Here is a 9,938-nt window from a genome sequence, read left to right on the forward strand (position 1 = left end):
TTCTCATCCTCATTCTCCAGGTGGACGCCTGACTTCTTTAATTCTCATCCTCATTCTCCAGGTGGACGCCTGACTTCTTTAATTCTTCATCCTCATTCTCCAGGTGGATGCCTGACTTCTTTTATTTTTCATCCTCATTCTCCAGGTGGACGCCTGACTTCTTTAATTCTTATCCTCATTCTCCAGGTGGACGCCTGACTTCTTCAATTCTCATCCTCATTCTCCAGGTGGACGCCTGACTTCTTCTTTTCTCATCCTCATTCTCCAGGTGGACGCCTGACTTCTTCAATTTCTTCATCCTCATTCTCCAGGTGGACGCCTGACTTCTTCAATTCTTCATCCTCATTCTCCAGGTGGACACCTGACTTCTTCTTTTCTCATCCTCATTCTCCAGGTGGACGCCTGACTTCTCTTTAATTCTTCATCCTCATTCTCCAGGTGGACGCCTGACTTCTTTTATTTTTATCCTCATTCTCCAGGTGGACGCTTGACTTCTTTAATTCTCATCCTCATTCTCCAGGTGGACGCCTGACTTCTTCAATTCTCATCTTTATTCTCCAGGTGGACGCCTGACTTCTTCTTTTCTCATACTCATTCTCCAGGTGGACGCCTGACTTCTTCAATTTCTTCATCCTCATTCTCCAGGTGGACGCCTGACTTTTTTAATTCTCATCCTCATTCTCCAGGTGGATGCCTGACTTCTTTTTTTTTCCTCATTCTCCAGATGGACGCCTGACTTCTTTAATTCTTCATCCTCATTCTGCAGGTGGACGCTTGACTTCTTTAATTCTTCATCCTCATTCTTCAGGTGGACGCCTGACTTCTTTTTTTTCTTTGTCCTCATTCTCCAGGTGGACGCCTGACTTCTTCTTTTCTCATCCTCATTCTCCAGGTGGATGCCTGACTTCTTCTTTTCTCATCCTCATTCTCCAGGTGGATGCCTGACTTCTTTAATTCTCATCCTCATTCTCCAGGTGGACGCCTGACTTCTTTAATTCTTCATCCTCATTCTCCAGGTGGACGCCTGACTTCTTTAATTCTTTGTCCTCATTCTCCAGGTGGACGCCTGACTTTTTCTTTTCTCATCCTCATTCTCCAGGTGGACGCCTGACTTCTTTAATTCTCATCCTCATTCTCCAGGTGGACGCCTGACTTCTTTAATTCTTCATCCTCATTCTCCAGGTGGACGTCTGACTTCTTTAATTCTTATCCTCATTCTCCAGGTGGACGCTTGACTTCTTCAATTCTCATCCTCATTCTCCAGGTGGACGCCTGACTTCTTCTTTTCTCATCCTCATTCTCCAGGTGGACGCCTGACTTCTTCAATTTCTTCATCCTCATTCTCCAGGTGGACGCCTGACTTCTTCAATTCTTCATCCTCATTCTCCAGGTGGATGCCTGACTTCTTCAATTCTTCATCCTCATTCTCCAGGTGGACGCCTGACTTCTTTAATTCTCATCCTCGTTCTCCAGGTGGACGCCTGACTTCTTTTCTTTGTCCTCATTCTCCAGGTGGACGCCTGACTCCTTCAATTCTTTACCAGGTATTTCTTGACACAAATATTGTATTTGCCCCTATTTTAAATCAAAGAAAACTTCGTTAGTTTAAAGCAGGGTGGTTGAATGGGGTATTCTTGCCGATGGTGATGCTTCTCTTCGTCTCTCTTTATTGCCTTGGAATGGTTGAAAAGACTGTTTTGTCCTTGTAATTGATCCTTGACTATAGGATTCCCCTCTGTATGTTTTCCTTCAAACCCTTTTAACTGTAATCATATGTCCCCTGACTTTGCTGATCCACTTTTGATTTCACCTTTCTTACAACCATATCTTTTATCTCCCACCTTTCGTGGCCGTATTTTGTAACCTTGAATCTTGGTAGTATACCTTGACATTCCTTCTTATTTGTTTGGAATAAAACTTATCTCAAGGCTTTTAGAAAAGTAAGAATATTAGTGATGAAACACGCTGATTTCAACAATTATAGAATGAAAAGAAAAATCCAAGTTTGGATGACTGTTGGAGAAAGAATAAAAACTTATCTAATTGGAGTTACTGGCACCAATGATCAGGGTATGCATTTTGGATTAATCACCCCAGTCTTTTAATCAATCTCCTTTCAATTGTCTCATTTTTTTTCGCCAAAATTTCCATAATCCAACTTCATTTTTCTTTTCACAGACCTGTTGGACTTGCAATATCTCAGAGAGTTTTCACCGATAAACCTTCCTCATTTGTTCATTTCTCACTTCCTTTTCGCCTTATGTTGTCTACGAAGGTTTTCACCAATAAGACTCTCTCATTTTACTTTTCTCTCAACTTCCGTCGCCTTATGGTGCCCGTGTGGGTTTTCACCTATAAGACTCTCTCATTTTTACTTTCTTTTCTTGTTTGTACCAGAGTGTTATGAACCATCTTCATTTGCTTGACTCAGCATTTTTCTAAGATTGGTCGAAAGGTCTTTCTGGTATGGGGTTAGAAATGGAAAAGGTATTTAAAAGCTAAACAGTTCTGGTATGGGTTTAAAATTACAACTCTTGGAATCTTTTTCTTATTTCCAATACAATTTCTGCCCCAGTTTTTGATTCGGGTCACTTGACATAACTTTTTGTGCACATCATGTATATTGTGCATCCTATGACCGAGCCGTGAGGCGCCTACGTATCCTTCTTTGAGGAATCAGGTCAAACGTAGTTCACTAAATAATAGTGATGTTTTTTTTCTCTTTTTTTTTATTTGATTTTCATTGCTTCCAAGAGGGGGTAGGAAAGAAACAAGTATGGCTCAAAGGGGGGAAACAAAGGGTATAGTGTTTGGATAGCAGAATAAATTGCCTTTGTCATTCCAATCTTCGAAATAATGCTAAATACAAACATTCAAAAAATTTATGCATAATATCTCTTTACCGCGTCAGAATTGATCGCCATATCTATGCATTTGCCTTCAATATCTTTTAAACATTGTGCACCATTCGATAATACTCTGGTCACAATGAATGGTCCTTGCCAATTCGGGGCAAATTTGCCTTTTGCCTCGACCTGATGTGGAAGAATACGTTTCAGCACATGCTGACCTACTTCAAACTTCCGGGGACGCACCTTTTTGTTGTATGCTCTTTCTATTGTTCTTTGATATAATTGACCATGACATACTGCGGCCAATCGTTTTTCATCAATCAAGTTTAACTGTTCCAGACGGGTTTTGACTCATTCATCATCATCAATCTTTGCTTCGACGATGATCCGAAGGGAAGGAATCTCAACTTCTGCAGGAATTACTGCTTCAGTGCCATATACCAACAAATAAGGAGTTGCTCCTACTGAAGTGCGAATAGTAGTGCGGTATCCCAATAATGCAAATGGTAATTTTTCATGCCATTATTTTGAACCTTCTACCATTTTCCGAAGTATCTTCTTTATGTTTTTGTTGGCTGCTTCTACTGCTCCATTCGCCTTGGGCCGATATGGGGTAGAGTTACGATGTGTAATCTTAAACTGTTGACATACTTCCTTCATTAAATTGCTGTTAAGATTAGCACTGTTATCTGTGATGATCACCTTCGGGATTCCGAATCGACATATGATATTTGAGTGTACAAAATCGACCACAGCTTTCTTGGTCACTGATTTGAATGTCTTGGCCTCAACCCATTTGGTAAAATAATCAATAGCTACCAGAATGAACCTGTGCCCATTGGATGCTGCCGGCTCAATTGGTCCAATCACATCCATGCCCCAGGCAACGAAGGGCCATGGTGCCGACATTGTGTGCAACTCGGATGGTGGAGAATGAATCAAATCTCCGTGTATTTGGCATTGATGACACTTGCGCACAAAACTGATACAATCTCGCTCCATGGTAAGCCAATAGTAACCGGCTCGGAGGATTTTCTTTGCCAACACATATCCACTCATGTGGGGTCCGCAAACTCCTGAATGTACTTCAGACATGACAACTGCAGCTTGTCTGGCATCTATGCATCTTAATAATCCAAGATCTGGTGTTCTTTTATACAAAACTCCTCCGCTTAAGAAGAATCCATTTGTCAATCGCCTAATGGTCCTCTTTTGATCTCCTGTAGCTTGTGCGGGATATATCCCCATCCTGATATACTTCTTGATGTCATGGAACCATGGTTCACCATCAAATTCTTCTTCAACCATATTGCAATAAGCGTGCTGATCGTGGACTTGAATATGTATTGGATCTACATAAGCTTTGTCCGGATGGTGCAACATTGATGCCAGGGTAGCCAATGCATCGGCAACCTCATTATGGATTCTTGGAATATGTTGGAATTCCACTGATTGAAACCGCTGACAAAGATCATGTAGACATTGTCGGTATGGTATGAGCTTCAAGTCTCGGGTTTCCCATTCTCCTTGAATTTGATGTACCAAAAGATCCGAATCTCCCATGACTAAGATTTCTCGGATACCCATGTCTGCGGCTAGCCTTAACCCTAAAATACAAGCTTCATATTCAGCCATATTATTGGTGCAATAAAATCGTAATTGAGCCGTAACAGGATAGTGATGCCCTGTTTCAGAAATGATTACAGCTCATATTCCGACTCCTTTCATGTTAGCGGCTCCATCAAAGAAAAGTTTCCAGCCAGGCTTTTCAATTCGCTCCACCTCATCGATATGCATTGTTTCTTCATCAGGAAAATAAGTTTTCAACGGCTCATATTCCTCATCGACCGGGTTTTCGGCTAAATGATCGGCCAGTGCTTGAGCCTTCATTGCAGTTCGAGTCACATAGATGATGTCGAATTCTGTGAGCAATATCTGCCACTTTGCAAGTCTTCCCGTTGGCATAGGCTTTTGAAAAATGTATTTCAATGGATCCAACCAAGAAATGAGGTAAGTAGTGTAGGATGACAAATAGTGTTTCAATTTTTGAGCTACCCATGTTAGGGCGCAACATGTCTTTTCCAGATGAGTATACTTAACCTCATAAGCTGTGAACTTCTTGCTAAGGTAGTAGATGGCCTGTTCTTTTCTGCCAGTGAGGTCATGTTGCCCCAATACACAACCAAATGAATTTTCCAAAACCGTCAAGTAAAGAATCAAAGGTCTTCCTGGCTCTAGCGGGACCAACACGGGTGGGTTTGACAAGTACCCTTTTATTTTATCGAACGCTTCTTGACACTCATCGGTCCATTTGACCGCAGCATCCTTTTTTAACAATTTGAAAATTGGCTCACAGGTTGTTGTGAGCTGAGCAATAAACCTGCTGATGTAATTTAACCTTCCCAACAAACTCATTACTTCAGTTTTGTTTCTTGGAGGTGACAGTTCTTGGATGGCTTTGATCTTTGACGGGTCTAGCTCGATGACTCGTCGACTGACTATGAATCCCAGCAACTTTCCAGATGGAACTCCAAATGTGCACTTGGCAGGGTTAAGCTTGAGGTTGTACCTGCGAAGTCTTAAGAAGAACTTCCTCAAATCCCCAACGTGGTTGGCCTGATGCTTTGATTTTATGATCACATCGTCCACGTATACTTCAATCTCCTTGTGTATCATATCATGAAACACTGTGGTCATTGCTCTCATATAGGTTGCTCCGGCGTTCTTTAAACCGAATGGCATTACCCGGTAGCAATAAGTTCCCCATGGTGTGATGAATGCCGTCTTTTCTGCATCTTCTTCATCCATTAGAATTTGATGATACCCGACATAACAATCCACGAAAGACCCTATATCATGCTTGGCACAATTGTCGATCAAAATATGGATATTGGGTAATGGGAAATTATCCTTTGGACTTGCTTTGTTGAGATTGCGATAGTCGACGCATACTCTAATTTTGCCGTCTTTCTTTGGTACAGGAACGATATTAGCCAACCAAACAGGATATCGAGTGACTCGAATGACCTTTGCTTCTAATTGTTTGGTGATTTCTTCCTTAATTTTCACACTCATGTCAGGCTTGAATTTTCTCAGCCTCTGCTTGACAGGAGGCACCGTTGGATCGGTGGGCAATTTGTGAACCACTAAATCAGTGTCCAGGCCCGGCATGTCGTCATACGACCATGCAAAAACATCTTTGAATTCTATGAGTGCTTTAATTAACTCCTCTCGGATCTTTGGTTCCAGATGGACACTTATTTTAGTTTCTCGGATATTACTCGTGTCCCCTATATTGATGTCCTCGGTATCACTTAAGTTAGGTTTGACTTTTTCCTCAAAGTGAATTAACTCTTTACTAATCTCTTCAAAAACCTCATCTTCATCATATTCTGATTCATAATCACAATATATTTCTTGAATTATTACTTCGGAACCAGATTGATTTTTAAGACTGGGCTGAGGATTCCTCATGCATGCCATATCACTAGAGCCAGCGTAAAAGGAACTGTACAGGAAAGAAGAAAAAGAAAGAAAACTATTAGGAATGATAATAAAAGGGGAACTGCTTTTTATTGGATGATGAAAGATAACAAGGTTTTGCACACTTCAAACAAACTGTAAGATAAGCTTTGGGATTACAACCCTGAAGTAACCCAAACAAACTGAAAGAAAATCAAAATAAACTACCAAGACTCCTTTCGAATTGGGAGAGGAGTGGCTTTCCAATTACTGAGCTTTGTTTCTGGCCCAACGAGTTGAACTTCTGCGTTGCTACACCCTTCTCCGCTTTCCAACATATTCACATCACTAAATAATTTCTCGAATCTTTCAATTAATTCCTCCTCAGGATTGACCTGGGATTTAGGAATTGTTGTTATCGGGCGATTTTTAGCACCGGTCTTGACAAAAGACTTTGACAGATGTGGGACTGGTTTTGGAAGAACCCATGCTTGGTGTTCAGCTTCCTAGCCCTTATCACGTCATTGGCAGTGGGTATGAATCCCAAACCGAATGTTCCCCAGTTCTCGGGGAGAGATACTGGTTGTATAATTCCTTGCAAAGATAAACCCAGACCTTTGCCGGGTATAAAGCCATTCTTTAACATTTCATAGGCTACCATGACTGATGCAGAGGATATCTTTGGATTTGGAAGGTATTTCCCCTCTGGAATTTTCTCTATCGACACTGTGTCGGTCACTTGGTATACCCATGGTCCCTGGTCATTTTTTGTTCCCTCGACCGGTACAATGGTACTGCTGTAAGCATTTAAACTTTCCTCTCCATGCACGACTACTTCTTGATGATCCCATTCAAACTTGACAGCCTGATGTAGTGTTGACGGGACTGCTTTAGCAGCATGGATCCATGGTCGACCCAACAACAAGTTGTAAGAAACAGTTATGTCCAACACATGGAATTCCATTGTGAATTCAACTGGCCCTATTGTTAGTTCCAACACTATGTCGCCAAATGAATCTCTGCTTCCACCGTCAAACCCCCGTACGCAGATACTATTCTTCTGGATCCTCTCCTCTTTAATTTTTAATTTGTTTAAAGTGGAGAGAGGGCATATGTTTGCACTTGACCCATTGTCAACCAATACCCGGGTTACTACGGAGTTTTCACATTTCACGGTGAGGTAAAGAGCTTTGTTGTGCTCGGTACCTTCCACAGGTAATTCATCATCAGCAAATGTAATTCTGTTTGTCTCAAAGATTCTGTTGGCTATTCTTTCTAAATGATTTACGGAGATCTTTTCAGGAACATGAGCCTCATTCAGGATTTTCATCAAAGCCAGACGGTGCTCCTCTGAATGGATCAGTAATGACAACAATGAAATTTGAGCGGGGGTCTTCTTTAATTGATCCACAACAGAATAATCATGGAGTTTCATTTTTCTTAAAAACTCCTCCGCCTCTTCTTCCGTCACAGCTCTCTTTGTTGGCGTTGGATTATTTTTAGTTTTTCTTATCTCTTCGGGAGTAAAACATCTTCCCGAGCGAGTCAAGCCTTGCACCTCACACACTTCTTCCTTGACTTCTTTTCCCTTGTACATTACAGTCACCCGTTCGTAGTTCCATGGGATAGCTTTGTTGTTGATGACCGGCAGCTGGATTACAGGTGCAATAATAATCCGATCTGTACGGGCTCCTTCCACGAATACAATGGGTTTGTTAGCAACCCCTGGTACTATCACTTTCGGCCTTTCTTGTTTTGCAGCAACTTTGCTCGATGATCCCTCATCGACTATCATAGATGGTTCATCACCATTTTTGTTCTGCTTAGACACCGGCTTCTCCTCTATTAACTGCTTATCTGGCTTGGTTTCATGAGACTTGATCATCATGACAGTTTGTGACGGCTTCTTTGTCTCCCCATCAGCTTGTATGATTTCTATCATATTAGCCTCTTGATGGGCTGGCATTGGATTTCTATTGATATTTGGGGCTTCGGGGGTTTGAACCTCGATTTTATTAGTATCAATCAGCTCTTATATTGCATTTTTCAAATGCCAGCATTTCTCCGTATCATGGCTTGGTGCACCGGAGCAATATTCACAGCTAATGGTGTAATCCAGATTCTTTGGAGGAGGATTGGGTAGTTTGGATTGTATTGGTCTCAGCATGTCTAGTTGTCTCAGCCTGTGGAATAGACTAGTGTAAGACTCTCCCAATGGAGTGTAAGTTTTCTTTTTCTGTTCCCTTTCTCCCCTGAATGCTGGCCTAGGCCTGAAACCTGGTCCGGGATAGGCTCGTGGGTAAGTATTTGGTGTGACAGGAGCACGCCAATTGGTGTGAACAGGTGGCTGATTGTATGCTTGAGCATGGTTAATGGAAAAATGAGGCTCTGAAGGGTGATAGTAGTGTTGGGATGAATCATGGTGGTAAGCTGATTGGCGAGGTCGTTGTTGATTATAGTAAAGCGGTGAACCTCTGGGTCCCGGCCAAATTCCTGAATCAACTACTGTTGCTTCCTCCCTCTTCTTTCTTCCGATTCCTCCTACCCCGCCTTGAATAGCTTGAGTAGTTGCCTTAATTGCTGAATAGCTCATGATTTTATTTGTCTTGAGGCCTTCTTCCACCATACCTCCCATCTTCACTACTTCGTTGAATGATTTCCCAACCGCTGAAACCAAATGGGCATAGTAAGTCGGTTCCAAGGCTTGGAGGAAGTAGTCTACCATTTCGCTCTCCTTCATAGGAGGATCCACTCTTGCTGCCTGTTCTCTCCACCGAAAACCATACTCTCTGAAACTTTCATTGTGTTTCTTCTCAAATTTTGTCAAAGATAATCGATCTGGGATGATTTCCAGATTGTATTGGAAATGGTATGCGAATGCCTGTGCCAGGTCATCACAGGTGTACCATCTCCCATGGTCCTGGCGTGTATACCACTCCAAAGCTGATCCGCTTAAACTTTGACTGAAGTAAGCCATCAATAATTCATCCTTTCCCCCAGCTCCTCGCATCTTGCTACAGAAACCCCTTAAGTGAGCTACTGGGTCGCCGTGCCCGCTGTATAGGTCAAATTTGGGCATCTTGAAACCAACTGGCAATTGTACATTGGGGAATAAGCATAAATCTTTGTATGCTACACTGACTTGCCCGCCTAATCCTCGCATGTCTCTGAACGATTGTTCTAGACTCTTGACCTTCCTGAACATCTCTTTTTGTTCAACATTTTTAGTTGGCTTGTCAATTTCGGTTGGGAGATCAAAACGAGGAGTAGTTGAATGAATTTCGGAAGCTTTGAGGGTGGGCTCCGGGGGCAATATTGGTTGTCCTGGGCCTGGAATGTAGGCTCACTAGGAGATTTGTGGAATGTAGCAAGGGGAGGTGCTACGAAAATAGGAGTCATAGGTGGAGGAAAATATGGAACGGGTTTCGGAGGTGGAGACTGCGGTGTCTGAGAGGTGGTGCCTCGGTAGTGCTGGTAAATAGGGAAGTTTGGGGATAATTCAGTGGTAATATTATCCTGAGTTTGGGTCATTGATGGAGCGGGGTTATTTGGGTAAGATGGGGGTAACTGTCCTGTAGACCAGACTTGGTACATCTCAGCCATTTGCTGCTTGAGCTTAAACAT

This window comes from Nicotiana tabacum, chromosome 20 (genome assembly GCF_000715075.1).
Source record: "Nicotiana tabacum cultivar K326 chromosome 20, ASM71507v2, whole genome shotgun sequence".
NCBI lineage: Eukaryota > Viridiplantae > Streptophyta > Magnoliopsida > Solanales > Solanaceae > Nicotiana > Nicotiana tabacum.